The sequence below is a fragment of the Globicephala melas genome, chromosome 4 (genome assembly GCF_963455315.2).
Source record: "Globicephala melas chromosome 4, mGloMel1.2, whole genome shotgun sequence".
Taxonomy (NCBI): Eukaryota; Metazoa; Chordata; class Mammalia; order Artiodactyla; family Delphinidae; genus Globicephala; species Globicephala melas.
In genome coordinates, this window is record NC_083317.1 from 76,116,252 (window position 1) to 76,135,319 (window position 19,068).

Here is a 19,068-nt window from a genome sequence, read left to right on the forward strand (position 1 = left end):
ACAATTTGCATGATACTGGACTGGTTACCAGAGAAGGTATAAATAAGTCAGTCAATGTAGTAGAGGAAAAGACAGACACAAGTAATAATAAACATATTCTCTTGTACAGAGAATTTGCATAGTGTGTATTTTGGTGGGGTGGCTGGGTAGAGCAGAGAACGATGACACATAGCAGGGACAATATGGGCATGTTCATGAGGAAGGTAGCAATGCCAGTGAATTTTACCTGCAGGGTAGCACTTGAAATGGGGGAAGGGAAACCTAGCCAGAGAAATTGGAACAAAAATAACCAGCAGGTTGTAACTATTTAGTATAATAAAATCAACACTCTAGAAGGCCCATCTTGATTTGGGAGTTTCTTTTCTTGCCCTTCAGGGCCATACACCCTGGTAGAAACAGAGTAATATTTGCCACTGACTAATTTCACAGCGTCTGAAGTCTGATAAAATAAAGAGCACCTGAAAGAAGCATCAAATTCAATATGGTTCATCCATAATGTCATCCAACCAAATACTAAAGAGACATTAAATAAGCAGCTTAGGGCTTCCCTGGTGGCGCAGTGGTTGAGAGTCCGCCTGCCGATGCAGGGGACACGGGTTCGTGCCCCGGTCCGGGAAGATTCCACATGCCGCGGAGCGGCTGGGCCCGTGAGCCATGGCCGCTGAGCCTGCGCGTCCGGAGCCTGTGCTCCGCAATGGGAGAGGCCACAACAGTGAGAAGCCCGCGTACCGGAAAAAAAAAAAAAAAAAAAAGCAGCTTATCTAAAAAAAAGAAAAAGAAATAGTTGCTGTGAATTTTTTAGAGCATCATCTAATCTGTTCATCACTGGTGCCATGAGACATCAGTTATGTAGATCTATCTTAATAATAATAAAGGAGGACACCATTTCAATGGAGCAGGAGTCTTCCATAGCTGGTGCATCAGCATCATTAGAGTTCCAGAGGAGGCATCCCTGGGTAAGCCTTGTTTAGGATGTTATTTATTTATGGTCAGGCTTCCTCAGATTTGGAAGCACTCAGGCAATATGCTGACAGGTCAGATCAAGAGAACACACTGAATAAGCTGACCTTTGCTCTTCACTGGAGTGAGAAATATTTATGAGGCTAAATTTTCTCTTAGAGTGCAAAGCCTAGAGGAGAACTGTTACTCAGGCTCTGTCACTCAATAGAAAGAACAAGGGCATGGAATTTGGAGTCAGAAGATCTGAAATCAAGTTGTAGTTCTATAACTCACAAGCTATTCGACTTTGACCAAGGTACTCTATCTCTCTGAGGTTCTGTTTCTCCCTTCGAATCCATGTATAACTAATATTGGCATTATCTACAGGTTTGCTATGAGGATGATGAGAAAAAATAAAAGTGTTTTATATAACATATGTAATTGCCAATTCATATTATTATTACTTTTATAGTTGAAACCTCAATGTGCTATATAACTATGTTGGAATAAACCAGGGGTCTTTCATCTTTCTTTTTTCACTGCATGTTAAGATTTTCTACCCAGAGATCTCATGAGATTTTGTTTGCTTATATTCATGTTTCCTCTTTTTTGTTGTTGTTGCTATTAAGATTTCTTTTAAAGAAAGGCCACTTAAAGTGACAATTTCTAACTCTTAAGACTTCTGCCATTTCCTCAAACTGAAAGGCTTTTCACATTACCCCATCTGGTATTTGATGTAAAATATACAGCCCCATTATGTGCTAATTTGTCTATAGAATGTGGCCTTACAACTGTAATTAGTTCTTTTAAGTTTCTTCCTGCCATGGATGGTATTTTTTCTGAATAAATGATAATATGGGATTGTCTGTGTCAGAACAACATCCAGGAGCACAGACTAGCACCAATCTCACTCCCAGCCCCCCGAAAAAGCAATCTCTGGGTTTTTTTGTTTTTGTTTTTTTTAATTCATGATGTCTATTTATTCCCCACACGTTACGTTAGGCTCGTCACCATGGCTAGCTAGCTGTATATTTCCAAGAATACACAGCTCAGAAGCCAGGAGAAGTTTTGTCTTCTATAAAGGGTAGCACCTGCCCTATCACTCTATTGCTACACCCTTTGTGGAAGCAATGTCAAAATGTACCCAGAGACATGATCAGGGAGACCTGCTTCCTAAGTAGAAAGCAATTAAGATTCCAAACCATTCTTTATTTAGACCTAAAAAAGAACAGCACAAGCTGAATATAAATAAATTACCCAAATATTAATGCAGTGGTAATTAGAATTGTGAATTTAGCAGGTCTGGAAATAAGATTTTAAAAATCGTGTAATTACATATAATATTTACATCCTATAGGTCTTTGTGTAACATGCAACTCAACATGTACTTTAAATTACGATTTGTTATTTGCATCATAAAAAGGAAAATATTCTGGCAATAAGCACAAGACCTTAGCAATATTTGGGATGTTACACAAGACCTGGGAGGAAGCTATCCAGGGACTTGAGAAACTCATCTTTAAAGATAGTTCAAAAGGGCCAAGGTAAAGCATTAAACACAAAATTACAATATGTTAAAACAAGCGGAATTGGAGATATAGACACATTTATGGAGCAATAAGATATTGTGAACTAAGGAAGTGTCAGTGAAAATGGTGAGAAGAAATACATTTTTAAAAATTGGGGAAATACAATTGACAAGAATGAGTAAGTGTTTTAATATGGAGGTAAGGGGTTAAAAGAGTAAATAGTAAATAATAATTTCCAGGCTTTGAGTTTGGAGTACTAGGTGGTACCAATATTTCATATGGGAATTATAGTGGAAAATGAGCTTTAGAATAAGGACAGGAAGTATATTGATAATTTGAACATTCTGAAATGGATATATCTTTGGGGTATAGAGAAAGGAGTATCCCGTAGGCAGTTAAAGTACATATGTATAGAGCTTGGAGGAATGTCAGGGCTAAACTTACAGATTTAAAAGTCATTTATACATAGATCCTAATTAAAACTATGAAGTGGAGGAGAAGTGAGAAAAGCATAGAAGACGGAAAGTAACTCTGAAGGATACCAAGGATATGCAGAGTAAGAAAACTTAATGGCAGAGTCTTAGAGGGAATTGTTAAGAAGGAAATTGAGAAAGAAAGGATGTTATTGAACCCAATGGAACAATAAGTTTTAGGAGGGAAAAATTGGTCAATAGAATCCAGTACAGCCAATGTGGACAAGGATTATAGAGTGTTCATTGGATTTAGCACCTGGGATGACTCTGATGCCTCTGTTGACATAATGAAAGCTATTTGTTTCAACGGAGTAGTTTTGGTAGAGCACCAAGTAGGCTGTGGACTGTTGGGGCCAGAGCGGGGGTGGGGTGGGGAGATTACTAGAAATTCAAAGTGTAGGCATGGCTGGCAAGAGAAAGAGAACAAAGAAGATGACTACATGGGGAGGAGGATGCAGGTTCAAAAAAGGTTATTTTTATTTTTTGGCTGAGGAAGGGAAAACTTGAGGATTGGTATGGTCAGAGGAAAACAGCCAAAGGAGAGAAAGGGCTTGGAGGTAAAAGAGAGGAAGGAGAGACTCTCTGGAACAGGAACTCTGCAGTATCAAGAGAGGTTGGCATTCAGGAAATTGTTTAAAATTCATCTTAAATAAAAAGATAGTATTATTTCCTTGGAGAATGGAGTGAAAGAGATAAAGCTGAATTCCAGTGTAGATAAGTTTAGGAAAATTGGATGGGAAACCAAAGCAGTCCAAATACGTCTATTCATGTCTAGATAAATTTACATGTGAGAGAAGCTTTTGTTTATGCCTGCCTGTACATGTACACAAAATTGGCTTTTGGGGAAAAATATGTGCAAACTATGGTTGATCACATAAATAAAGAATGGTTTTATCCATCATATCCATTAATACTATCTGTGAACTATGTGAAGTACTTTCCTGCCACTGCATCTATGATTTTGGACCTGAATTATGCAATGCACAAAATTGTATCATATCTTCTGCTTTTTTTTCACCTAAGTCTTTATGGAATTGATTTCCTTAACAAATAAAATACGTGGAATAAGAAATCCAATAGTTTCTGATTTAAAAGACCTCTCTAGCACATTAAAATAATATTGGCAGATAACTTTCTAGAGATAAATCTTAGCATTTTCAAGAGGAGTAGAGAAGCATTTGTTTTTCTATCAAGAAGAATGGCCCTTCAGAGAGGTCTATTGATTTCATAGAGATTTGAAAAAGAATAATGGCTAACTGAAAATAGCAGTGGGGGTGAGAAATGATACTGCTCTAACTCCTTAGTAAACATAAGAAATTAGATTAGGCAATTAAGGCCAAATGAGCCTGATTCTTATATCCTGCAGGGAAACACCCTCTGCAGTGCATTCAGGGCTGAGACTGCAACTTGGATATTTCTAAAGCTTCAGAACCTAGCACAGGGTTTGTCACAGGAACAAAAGAAGGAAAGTGTGGAAAAACAAATAGAAGGAAAGAAATTATTTGCACTGAAGAAGTTAGAATATATAAACTAAGTAATAATAAAAGAAAAAACCATAAAAGGGTTAAGTAAACAGTAAGAAAAAAATTAAGGACTCTTGCTTCAATAAATATAAAATGTCAAGATGAGAAGATTGTAACTGGTCAAACCACATTTAAAAATTATATACAGTTCTGGATGCCAAAGCACAAGTGAGATGTTAAAAAATTGTGTGAGCAGAGGAAAGATTTTCCAGAAGATTAGTCTAGAAACGATGTCATGGGAGTAGCAATGGGAGTTGAAACAATCATAGTTGTATAACCAGAAGAGAAGAGCAAAAACTGTTAAGACAATTATGTGGAAGAGTTAGAATTTTTCTTGTGACTTAGGAAGGATAGAACAGACTAGATTTCTTTTCTTTTTGAGGAGATTGCAACTAAGGGGGTTGAGTCAATTGTACTATTCAGTTTATGATAACTTTTCATCATTGGCCTTTACAGTACTTTATCCATTTATTCTCTTTATCTCTATAACATGACGCACTCTATTCTATAGGCAATTATGTCCAATTTAAATAATTTTTCTTTGTTTTTGTTCTCAAAAACAATATGTTAAGTGGCGTTATAAGAATATGTTAAGTGGTGTTATATATAATCCTGTTATTAAACTTTTTCAAGCTTTTTGTTTCTAATAATTATTTGCTATGCTATGTATATATCTAACTTTTGCTCTTAGCTGCTGTGTCATGCCCCATAGAGGATATCCACCATGCTTTACCTCTCTGGTCCCTGAATGATAGATACAAAGATTGCCTTAGGTCTCCATTCCCTGCAGCACCATCATGGATAAAGCTGTAAAAAGTATTTTTGTATTATAATATCGAACACTGAAATTATCCAATGTTCTAGTTTTTATCAGTCTAATAGGGAAAACTGCTTTTTCATCGTAGTTTTTAATTTGAATGTTTTCTGGTTACTGTTGATTTTGAGCATCTTTTCTCATGCTTTTTAGTTTTTGTGTTTCTTTACCTGTAAGCTGCTGATTTTTATCCATTGAGATTTCCCCCACTGAAGTTGCATTGCTTTTCTTGCATATTTGCAGGACTTCTTAGTCACATTTGACATCAAAAATATTTTCTCTCATTCTGTCATCTCTATACTAATTTTCTCTCTGGTGTCCTTAGTTGAACTAGAAATCATTATTTATTATGTAAACAATTTTATTACATTTTTATTTTATGGTATGTTACTTTGAAATTTTAAGAAGTCCTCCCCAGTCATTGATTCCCAAAGCTAATTCTCTAAATTTTCCTTCCATCATAGAATTTATGGGAGAGTAAAGTTTGGCCTTTTCATGTTGAAAAAATGTCTCAAGGGAAAAAAGCTACTTTAATTATGTAGCATATGTAGAAGCATATTTTAATGCTAAAACTCATATGTAAATAATATTAATGGTAGGGCATGTCTTCTTTGTTTATAATGTATCCTTGTGGTGTAAACCAGTGCTTTCACATAGAGTTTATTCGATAAATATGGACAGGATGAGTGAGTAGGATTGGATTGAAAATATGAGGGTCTTAGGAAGTTAAATCAGTTATAATATGACAAAAATTTGTGATTAAAACAAAAAACTCACTCAGAATTGTAATATTTTGGGTCTTTGGAAAGCAAAATTCTGCTTAATTATAAATGTACACATAGCAGAACAAATTTTCAATTGTACCAGATCTGCTTGTTCTGATTAAGTAAAGTCAAATTTAATACAGATAACTGTTTTAAACCAGAAGAGTACAGTTGGTATCCATGGGTTGTATGTGTTTATGTGTGTGTATGTTAATTGAGCTCATTCCTTAAAAATAATCAGAAGATATCACACAAAAATATGACCTCTTTAGAAAAACCTGAAGATCTTTAATATCGGATCTATATTTCTAGACAGACACAATTTACTGAAAGTCTAGTTTCAATAAAAGAGATCATAAATGCAACAATTTTCCAAGGTCCCCAACAATCATTGCTACCTTTCTGACATTTTATCTGGCCTTGTCATTAATTTAGTTTCTCTGTATAGCCCCTACATGAACTTCAGTTGATCTTGCCTCAAATGATCTGAAAATTAATTAGCATGCATGTTAACCAACCTTTATTTCTAAGTTCCAATTCTACCCACCAAAATCCTTTGCAGGCAAAGACAAAATTGTATCCCTTGATAATGTGTCAGAATCCAAGTGTATTAAAATTAAATATTTTTTCTGTCACTCCAATGACTTCAAATGCTAAAAAATAGGCATTATCAAGTGCTGACTACTTATCATTTAAAGGAATCTCTAATGTAGAGAATTATCCCTTTTATAGAATAATTCAAATAAAAACACTGAGCATCTAATAGAAACTCTTATCAAAACAGGATACTATCATATAAAACAGGAGAGCAGATAGACTTCAGAGAATTCAATAACTTGACTCCAACAGCTTTATTAAATTTTACTTTGAGATGAGAAGAGTCATATAAATACACTTAAGCTGAGAAAGTAACTAAACCATAGCCAGAAATAAATTTGATAAGAATGAAATAAATCAAATAAATAAAAAGACTGAAGTTTTTAGTGCATTAAAGCAGCTGACAAATGAATGGTCTCTAAATTGGAAAACATATTAATGAATAAATATCAAAATATTAGATATACATTGTCCAAGAACAGACTGTATGCAATCTATATAAATAATGTGCCAGATGTGGTCAAAAATGTTCTAGAAAAGGAGTCCCACTGACGGCCTCATATAAACATAAAAATATCCTCATAGGCCTCTGCAGTGATAACCTACTTGAGGATAGGACTTCCTTTCAGGAGCTACCAGGGTCACCTAATTCAGCACTGTGTTCATTAGGGAGCTGTCATCTAGTATTACGTAAAGCTTACTTTAAAAAAATGCTTCCAAAGGCTTTAGATGTATAAGTAGGCAAAGTCCAGCATGAAAAGAAAGGCACACTTACAGAGAGTACATAGCAGGGAGACCTTCCCTTCTGCCTAGGATGTCATAGGTCATGACAGACCAACACTCTCACTGTGAAACGAGAAACTGGTGAATAATCACAAGGATTATAGTTTTAGAGGACTGGAAAATTTTAGGAGCAAGGGCTAGATATACTAAAATTTCACACAAAAAAGGAGCCCTTCTGAGATGGATAAACCTCAGGTGTTTTCTTCTCTGAGCTCATATTCTGATTCCAGCTAATGGATAAGGATAGGGCTTGGTCCCGGCAGAAGAACTGGACCGTGTGAAGGAGAAACCAGTCAAGTTTTTACAGGTCATGTTGGGATGCTATGACACACTGGAAACTGGGAGAGCTCTGAATATGTGGCAAGTTCTGACCATGAGACATTTACTGAGTTTTGGGGCTGCATGCAGGAGAATGGGGAGAGAAGAATTTCTAAACAGTCCTGTAGCTTTCGTTACTTAGAGACAAAGATCGTTAGAGGAAGGATAAATCCTAGACTGAAATTTCCCTCAAGAGATTTGACAAAACTTAAGCTACGTGGGGTAAGGGACCAAAGAAGTAAACTCAAAATCTCTTGAGTGGAATGACTGTAAAGCCCCTGCACTCTTTCAGGAATCAGGAGAAGATTCCTGATTCCTGATTCCATTTTCTGGCTCAGAAGTCCAGCAAGATCTACCTGTAAGGAATAGGCTGGAATGAGAGTTGGACTGAGTCTTAAAATTACAACCTATTCCATACTCAGAACAATGCTGATTGGATGGAGATGATCAGATATAATGCCTTGTAGCCTAATAAAACTAAGGCTTCTGAGACTCCTGTTCTCTCAAATTTTTGACTAAAGAATTGGGTAGGGTTGAGGATTTCAGTGACTCTAGGAGGAGGGACTTGAGTAAAGCAGTAGCCAACATACCTATCCTTCAAGAACCTGCTCAGAACCCTTGGTAAGAATGACTGTCACTCTCATTTGTGTTCCTGGAATTCTTTAAACAAACTATCTTATATAGCCCTTATCACATTTCATCAGGGTCATATTTCTGTTTTCTAAACTGCTAAAGTTTAAACTTAAGATTTATTTCTTGATCCTTAGCAACAAAACAGGTGTTCTTAGCAAGGGATCCAGGAATAAAATTCAGAGGGCAAAAAAACTTGGGTGTGATAAAAAAAAAAGTCTATTTTCATTAACTTCTAATTGAAATATAAAATTTTCCTCAATCGGGAATATAGTTAACTCATCATGGTAAAATTAGCATATCTATAACATGACTAATAGAAATCACATAGAGTTTCATACTGCATTACTAGTGCTTTGCATACTGAAAATATCATTTGTGCTTATTAGCACTTCAAAATAATGATAGTTATTAAACCCACTACTAGATCCTATTAAAAACCTAAATATATGTATATATGTATAGTACATATGTATATACACATAGATACGTATATATGGATATATACATGATTATGTATATTTGGATATACATATATGTATACTATATATGTATGTATACTATATACATGTGTGTGTATGTATCACTTTATCACAAATGTGCTTTTCAATATTGATAGCTGGTTTTCTGTATAGTTGGTTTCCTTTTTACATCTTTTTATTTTATGTTACATATTTTAAAATATTATAAGAAGGTATCGAAAAGCTTCACCACACTGTCAAAAAGGTCTCTATTAGTTTGCTATAGATATTGTAACAAATTATCACAAATTTAGGGACTAAAAAACAGCACAAATGTATTACTTTACAGTTGTACAGGTTAGAAGTTTGACAGTGGCCTCACTGGGCCAAAACCAAAATATTGGCAGGCTTCATTCTTTTCTGGTGATTCTAGAGGAGACTCCTTTCCTTTGCCCCTCCAGCTTCTAGAAGACACCCATATTCCTTGGCTCATGGCCCCCTTAATCCATCTTCAAACCATCAGTGTTGTATTTTTCTGACCATTCTTTCATAATCACATCTCCTTTTAACTCTGATCTCAGCCAGAAAAGATTCTCTGCTTTTAAGGATCTATGTGATTAGATTGGGTTCACTCAGCTACACCAGGATAATCTCACTATTTTAAAGTCCTTAATGTAATCACATTTGCAAAGCTCTTTTGCCACCTAAATTAACATGTTCACAGGTTCAGGATTTTAGGATATGAACATCTTTTTAGTGGGGTTGAGTCATTCATTATTCTGCCTACCAGAAGGTCCTTGGCACACAAAGAATAAGAACGTCTGAATACTTAGCAGACTAAAATGAGGACGCAGAATAACTTAATGAATAATCAGTGATGAAAAATTCTCTTAGGAAATTCTCTCAGTGATAGATGAGAGATGCTGATGGTGAGTCAAGTCATCCACTTTTTAAATATGACACCGGACATTAGAAGGTCTAGATGAGAGAGAAACATGATTATGTATGGATAAACATTTCTGACAGGGTAAAAATCAAGTTGAGCCTCATGATACCTACATATAACTTTGCCTGATATGGTCCTATTAAGAAGAAGAAATTAAAAATACTGATAAAAGGATTTCCTTACGTTCATCAGAAGTTGGCAGTAAGTAGAAAGATCAAATTTTAGATACATTCTCTCCTACTCCACTTACACTTCTGTTAGAGAAGTTGAGGTTCGTCCCACACTCTATCACAGTGGTAATCTTAATCTCAAAGCAATTAAAGCAAACAAAACAAAACCCCCAAACTATTGCTACTGCAAGTTTTAAGCAACCAAGAATTCAACTGGTAGAAAAAAAAGTTTAAAAGTCTATTTCAGGAATGAATGAGAAAGTTACATATTTGTGCTATTTAATTTTAAACATAATCTTATTAATATAGATTAGAGGAACAGGTTGATTTTTGTACAAAGATCTAAAAAATAATCTTTTTGAAAATTCATATTGGGAGAGTCCTTGGATTTAAATATTATGCAGAATGTATTCACACTATTATAATATTAACTTTCATCTGAGATCAACAAGAAATTACCTTTACTTTTGTTTTATTGATGATGAACCAGAGAAAGAAAATGACTGGTTCAGAGTTATCAAGCAAATGATAAGGACTTGAACAACATTGGAAAAGTTTTATGAGAATTTGCAGGCTAACACGGGACCCAGGATTTCCATGTTCTATGATTAAGATTTGGGAAACACCTTGGCATAGAGGGCAATATTTAGGCTTTAGGGTCAAAAGATATGACTTCAGTTCTTGTTCTGGTTACTGATGTGTAAGACCATTCCATCACTCAGAAATGATGCTGTTCTTTTTCTCCCAAATGTAAAGTTTCACCCTACTCCCCTCCATTTAGCCCTGCCTAGCTTCACCCTTAAAAAAAAAAAAGAAAAAAGAAAGATTGAGAAATACAGTATGTTAAACTCACAGGTTTACTGAGGGGATTTAATTTAGGTAATGTTTGGGAAAGGACTGTGAAATATAAAGGACTACTCCAAATAAAACATTACAATTGAGTTGTTAGCAAGATATTACACATTTGTGATTGCCTTTTCTCTAATATATATTTGTTATGTTATATGACATATTTAGTAAAATGCAAATATATTAAGCTCAATAAATTATTTATGTGCAAATCATGATAAATAACCAACACCCCTGAATGTCTCTCATGCTTAATTCCAGTTGATACCCAAAGATAATCACTATGGTGACCTCCATAGTGAGGTCATAGGTTAATTTTGCCTGTTTTCAAACTTTATAGAAATGAGCTCATATATATTATCATCTTAATATTTTGTGTCTGGCTTCTTTTGCTCAAGGTTACGTCTAGGAGATGTATTCATGCTATTGCATGTAAGAGTAGCTCATTATTTTCCATTGCTCTGTAGACTTTCATTGTATGAATATACCACTGTGTATTTATTCTACCACTGATATATGTTTGTGTTTATCTTATTTGGGGCTACTGTGAATAATATTTTGCTATGCATGCACATGTCTTTTGGTGGACATAAGCACTTATTCCTCTTCAGTTTGATGTGTTCTAAGGTATACATATTATTAATTTTAGTAAATACTAGCAAACAGCTTTATTTTTGAGTAGTTTTACAAATTTACACTCAAACCAGCAGTCTAACACAATCCTATTTGTGCTAACACTTTTTATATTTTCTGTCTTTTTCGTCAGAGCCATTCTCACTGTACCTTCCTGTAGTTTTAATTTTCATTTCCCTGAAGACTTTAGAGTTGACCTATTTAGGTATCCTATTTTGTAAAGTGCCTCATTTAAAAAAATTGCCCCATTTATTTATTTTTTTGTTTTGTTTTTGCCTTTTTTTATTAGGCTGTTTATCCTTTATTGATTAGTTGGAATTCTTTGTACATTCTGAATGAATCTTTTGTTGGATAGATGTATTAAAAATATATTCTTCCCATCTCTGTGTTGTCTTTTACTCAATGCAAATTTAATAAAATTCACCTTATTGATCTTTTCTTAAATGTTTATTTCTTTTTGTATCTTATTTAGAAAAAAATTTTGTTCATCCCAAGGTCATAAAGATACTCTTCTTACTTTCTTTCAGACTTAGTCTAAGGTCCAGAATATGGTTTGTTTTGACAAATGGCTTATATATATTTGTAAACAATTGTATTCAGTAGTTGGTGGATGAATTTTACCATACATGTCAAACAGGTCAAATTAGTTGATCTGTATTTCTATATCTTCATTGAATTTTGCCCCTTGACCTGTAAATTATGCAGTTTTGTTAAAATCTCCAACTGTTCTGAGACGTATGTGAAAAATTTCTAACTAGGTCATTGATTTGTCCATCTCTCCTTTCAGTTCTGTCAAAATTTGCTCTTAGTTCTGTTCAAAATATTTTGAAGATGTTATTCAATACATACAAATTTAGAATTATTATATCTTCCTTTTGAATTGACCCTTTATCTTCATGATATATCCCTCTTTATATTTTATTTCCTTAAACTATTTACTTATTTAAATTTTCTCTGATTTTGATATAGCTTTACCAGTTTTCTCTCAGTCGGTATATCTTTTTCCATTACTAACAACCTTTCTCTGTTCTTACATTTGAAGTATGTCTCTTAAAAACAGCATATAGTTCTCTTTTAAACATCTGTAGAATTTTATATTTTTTATTTTTTGTTTGAAGTGTATAATTTCCAATTAATGTAATTACTAATGTAATTGGATTTAAGCTCATGATTGGGCTATCTGTTCTTTTTTTTAAAAAAAAAAATTTATTTATTTTAATTTTTATTGGAGTATAGTTGCTTTACAATGTTGTGTTAGTTTCCACTGTACAGCAAAGTGATCTGTTCTCTATTCCATCATTCCTCCTGTCTCATATTTTGAATTTATAAATCATTTTTACTCTTCCATTTTTCATTCTGAATTTGCTTTTAAATTATACCGTATTTTCTTATTCCTTTAGGGGTTACTCTAGAAATTACTATATGCATCCTTCATTATTACTTTCTGCTTTAAATCTGTACTTTATCATTTCCTCACCATAATAAGAGTACTGTATTTTCATACTTTTATCACCTTTGTGAACTTTGTGTTGTTTTCATATATTTTGCTTGTATGTTTGTTCATAATTCCACATATCACTACTTTAACATTTCTAACCTTCAATCTTTTCCTCAGCTCCATGGTTCAATCTGGGATTATTTTCTTCAGGCTCCTTTTAATATTTCTTTTTTTTTTGGGGGGGGGGGTTACGCGGGCCTCTCACTGTTGTGGCCTCTCCCGTTGCGGAGCACAGGCTCCGGACGCGCCGGCTCAGCGGCCATGGCTCATGGGCCCAGCCGCTCCGCTGCATGTGGGATCTTCCCGGACGGGGGCACAAACCCGTGTCCGCTGCATCGGCAGGCGGACTCTCAACCACTGCGCCACCAGGGAAGCCCTACAATTTGCTTTTAATTATATAAACAGTGAAATTCCATTTATTCAAGAATTATGTGCCCATAGTCTGCAATAATCCAGAATGACTGCAGTCTCAGGAGTTACTGAAGGAGACATCTGTTCAGAGGTCTACTTGGAAACTTGGAAAACGGGATTACATCAACAGAAAGTGGTACATTAATTCACTAAATAGGAGAGTGAATGAAACTCATCGATTGACCATTACTTGTGAAACAGAGTGGGGCCCTGTGGGGCTCCCAGGCCCTTGAAACCATGTGGGGCCTGGGCACGTAGGCCTCCTTTTGTCCACCATTTCTTATAGGCAAAACTCCAGCCTCCAGAACCTTCCCAGAGTCCCAAATGTTGGATGTGAACAGTTGCAAATCAAGGGAGGAGCAGCCGAGAAACCACCTGAGGCAAGATTAAAGGGACCAGAGAAGCTCATCAAGATTAAGAGACCACCTGAGATGAGATTAAGGGAGTGCAAGCCCTGCTCACACCCTAGTCTTGTCAGAACCCCCACCTTTGAACCACTGCTATAAAACCCTTCATCAAAGCCTCTGGGGTTGAGACACATAGTTTTTTGAAGCAGAAGCCTGGTGTGTCTCCCTTTGCCTGGCAAAGCAATAAAGTTATCCTTTTCTACTTCACCCAAAACTCTGTCTCTGGGATTTGATTCATCACCAGTGTACAGAGAGTCCGAGCTTTCAGTAACACTTGATTATACAATACATGATTATGACTACATTTTATGAATCAGACACTGCAGAGTGCATGGGAATTAAAAATGGAATAAAGTATCAGTCTTTGGTAGAAATGAGCAAAGTATAGGAAACAAACACATACACAAACGCATTAAACAAATACCACCATGGTAACTGCAACAGAATTTCCTGGAGACACAAAGGAATAAGTGAGATATTGTGTCTAACGGGCAAAGGAAAGCTAAAACAAAAGAGGGTGTGTAGGAGTTTTACAGAGAGTGGGGGAAAACATTTTAGGAGTAGTAAAAATATTGCAAAAGGTGGATGCTTAAATCATCAAGACATCATGCGTCATCTAGTAATCCAGTATTCCCAGGTAGTAGTCTTTGAGGATCAGCTTTCACAGAGGAAGAGACAAACGTGTTAGGCATGATCCATGCTATCAAAGACTTTATATGCCTCACACTGGGGAGCCTGGACTATATTCCCTAGGAAATGATGAGCCATTGAAGGCTTTGAGGAAGGCAGAAATCATATACACTTTTCAAAGTTCCTCTGTTAGCTCGGTTTTCTACCAAAGCAGGGACTGAGAGAAGGACTTGGGATAGATTGTTCATTTTCAAGATGGTCCCAGAGAACCAGAGTGGGATTCCTGGGAGAGTGAGGCAGGAAATGAAGAAAAAAGGACATAAAGATTTAGTATTAAGGTCACCATTCTGGGCAACAGGAGTTTGTTTCTCCACATACCTTTTGAGAAAGGTACAAACATATACCAGAATTGTCTGCCTGAAAGGTAGGAGGTAGGAGCTCTTACTCCTTGGCTTCTGTCCATAATGGGCCATGGGTTCCCCCCAGCAGTTTTAAGTCTCCCCACTTTAGTACCCTGCTTGCACTCCCAGAATGAGCTCCTGGGGACAGCTCTAGGGCAAAAAGTAAAGATGCACTTGTTGTGAAATACTGCCAGGAGAGAACTACTTCCCAGAGGATAAGAATAGGGACATTGAAGGCATCTAATACAGGTCTTGGAGGGCAGATTATTTGATGGCTGAGTAGTAGCAAGCATAGTACTTGAGATAGAAATGTCGGAGAAAAGTGGTAGGTGCCAGGAAGGAGAGCAGCCTTCCTGACACTGTAACATATTAATAAGCAAGCTTTATTTTTTTTAGAAAACTTTACCAAATGATGCTTTTGGCTGTGTACTTGTTTGAGTCCTGTACATTGCAAATTTCAACATATAATATCATTGTCCTTGAGTAATATTTGAAATGTTTTTAATGGAATCCAGGCACAGGGATCGGCCGATGTCTAATGGGCCTTTTACATGGTTTCATTTCAAAAGTTTCTATTTAATTTGCATTATATCTTGGAATATAATTCAACATGTGCTGAAATTTTAGCAGCGTTTGAAGTTCTTTGTTTGGTGCCTTTGTTCATTTGTCATTAGTGTTGTCCAAAGCAACAGTGGTTTCCTATGGTTGAATGTTTACATAAACATTTCTTAACATTAAGGGCAAGGCTTTTATTTGTTTTTCTGGTTCATTTCTTTTATTTCATAAACATCAATACGGACAATTCTTCAGAACTTGCCAGAAAGACATTCAAGCACATGAAGGACATATTTGTCTTTTGATGGTGGATACTTATTCATTCAAGATAGAGTTTTGATAAGAACCTTCATTGTGCAGATATGAAAAATGAAACATAGGCAAGGTAATTGGGAAGTCTCAAAAAACATATGCTTCCATAAACACAGTGACTTAGCTCTCTAATATCATAAGTTTTGGATATTGGTAGTGCTTGATTCTCTTGCTCTGAAAGTAAATCATCAAAACATAAAAAACTCGTCAAAGCAATGAACTGGTATTTCAACACTCAGTGTTTTTTCCAAGTTCCGTCTTCTTATTTCTTCACCATTCTTTTTAAAGTTAGAATCAGTTTCTATGCACCTTATACATGAAAGAATTTTATGAAATAAGACAGAACATTGTGCTGCATCAGAATAAAATGCTTATTCTTAAGCCTTCTCTTTAGACAATGGATCCTGGTGAATAATTCTCACCATACCCTATGCTGGATCCAAACTCAGAACTGGCTCTCTAATACCTACAGTTTAAAGATTTCTTTATTAGAATCTCAAAACTCTCCATGACATATCTCTCTTAATTATTTTCCACTATTTTTTGAGTTACTTATCTCATGTACTGTCTACTTACTATTCCTTATAGGTCACATGCATTATCACTACTTTCATGCCTAGCATATACTATCACCAGAAACTTAATTGCCCTTATTTAGGTCTCAATATTATTTATCTTTGAGAGAGCAAGACAGGGATCAATCTACCCTTCTCCATTCCTCTCAACATATAACGTTAGGTCCAGAACTTGGAAATAGAGTCTCTTTCTTCTAATACATTCTCTTCCTTTCTGACATTTATAATATCTTCTGACATATTCAAATCTTCTTCTTTGTGTAAAGAAAAATATGCAAATAGTTTTATCAGTTGTATCTGATTATTTCTACACTCCAAACTGAAGCATTGGCTATACCACCTATAAACATGCTTGATAGATACTGAACAAATGGATGAGTGGAGGAGTGTACTATAACCTCCCAGCATACGTTTCAACTTTGCGAAAAAGAAAAATCGCTATTGCAGTTGGCTGGACAAGTGCAACTTTTAGCTCCTGTTTATCATCATGACCAAAACTCTCTACATATATTGAACTTATATGCCAACCTCTATACAAACATGAGGAATTTAACAGAAATAAATCAAACAAGGTCCTGTCCTCAATTTACTCACAGCCTAGTAGAATAAACAGGATATGTGCAAAAGGACATATAACAGCCCGATCAAGACCACCTTGATGTGGAATTAAAGGAACAGACAATAATCACTGTTGCTCTTCAGAACTGGATGTGAGCTCTAGCAGGGACTGTAGGTAGACTGTGCTTCTCAAATTAAGCCCAAAGAATACGATCAACTTTCTTTTTCTTTTTTTAAATAAATTCATTTATTTATTTATTTACTTATTATTGGCTGCGTTGGGTCTTCATTGCTGTGCACGGGCTTTCTCTAGTTTCAGAGAGTGGGGGCTACTCTTCATTGCGGTGTGTGGGCTTCTCATTGCGGTGGCTTCTCTTGTTGCAGAGCACAGGCTCTAGGCATGTGGGCTTAGGAGTTGTGGCACACGGGCTCAGTAGTTGTGGCTCATGGGCTCTAGAGTGCAGTCTCAGTAGTTGTGGTGCACGGGCTTAGTTGCTCCGCGGCATGTGGGATCTTCCCGGACCAGGGCTTGAACCAATGTCCCCTGCATTGGCAGGCGTATTCTTAACCACTGGGCCATCAGGGAAGTCCCAATAATCAAATTTCTAATGTAACTACTCATAATAATTGTTTAATTTCATTTTTGGTTATTATGGGTTAAGCCAGGCAGTTATTACAAAACATTTAAAATGAGGAAATAAAAGCTCAAAATGTTTTCTTGATTTGCCAAAGCCCACTTGGCATGAAGTGTTAGATATAGAGTTTAGGTCTGTTGACTCTTTCTACCGGTAATGTCTGCACACATCCCTGCCATAGGATTTTTTGATGTTTTTAAGTGGCTTGTTTCTTTTTTTACTGTATGTTTTAAATTTTTATTTAAAAGCTATCATTAATTTTTCCACACAATGTAAGTAATAAATGATTGGTTAATTATTTGAGGTAAATATAGTCGTTTGGTGGGCATAATTATTTAACATCTAAAATGTGGAAATATTTAGAAAAAGACTTAACATTCACTGCACACAGAGGTATGTAGCTGATCCAGGACTCCAAAGTGGATACCTACCTTTAAATCCATTGCTTCTTCCACTACACCATGAGTGCAGAGAGTTCCATCAGCCTGTATAGGGACAGGTCTTCTGTACATCTCTGAATAACAGAAATCACCTTCAAACTATTGTTGAAATGATGTCTGATTAATTAAAAAGCTATAAGCACTTGCGGAAATAACGAAGTGAGTGCCACAGTCACACTTACTAATCCTAACAAAGATATTTTCCAATAATGCCTTTCTGGGTCTTAGCTATTAATGAGTTCTATTATGTCTATGTCTACAAATATAATTTCTTTTTTTGATTGTTAGATGGTAACTCTAGGGCATGTGTTGTTAACAATGGTCTTGGTTTACTAGGTCTAGTTCTGAGTTTAAGTTTCATTTTCTAAAAATATGGAAAGACGATTGAATGATCTTTAAGACATATATTTTAGCTCTAATTTCCTCAATTTACATTCTTTCTTAACTCTCTTCTCCCTACTCACTCTCACTTCATTACTATCTTACCTTTCCCTAAAAATTCCTTGTCTCTTTCTAATGAGATTTAGAATATTAAAGAAATAGTCAATGACACTTATTACAGATGGTAAGACAGACTTCATTCAGGCCCCTCATGATAGGTACAGGGACCACTGCAGTGGGACTTTACCAAGGGGGAGAGAGACTGGACTCAACTCCAAATACAACATGGGCAAGGGGCAGTTTGTAACCAAGGAGCAGGTTAGGAGTCAGTGGTTGGAAAATTACCAAGAGGAAACATCAGGGGAAGAAAGATTCTATCTAAACTTACCTAATAGGATTCTTTGCTAAAGACAGGCCAGGGTGACTAGACGTCACTGGGATATGGTAGAGAATAAGAAACCCCATCAGATATAATGCGTGATCAGATATTGAAGATGGAAGGTTCTGGTTAAACTTACCTAGCAGGGTTCTTGCTAAAACTGTATCTTTCAAGTAATTGCACAGATGGGTTTAGGAGAAGGTTAAGGAGCTTAACTAAAGTTTAGTCAAGCAAAGAATCTTTGTCAAGAGAAAATGGTATCTTTCCTGTTGTCAAACATGAATCATTATTTTTATTCTATGTTCCATTTCTTGCTTCTTAAATACCCAAACCCTGCCACTTCCTCTTCTTTTGAGTCTCCAACAATTTCCAACTTTCTAGTTCTTTTCTTAAAAAATCATATTGAATATGTAATCTTATAATGGTGACATTTGGAAATAGTTTTTTAATTTTTAAA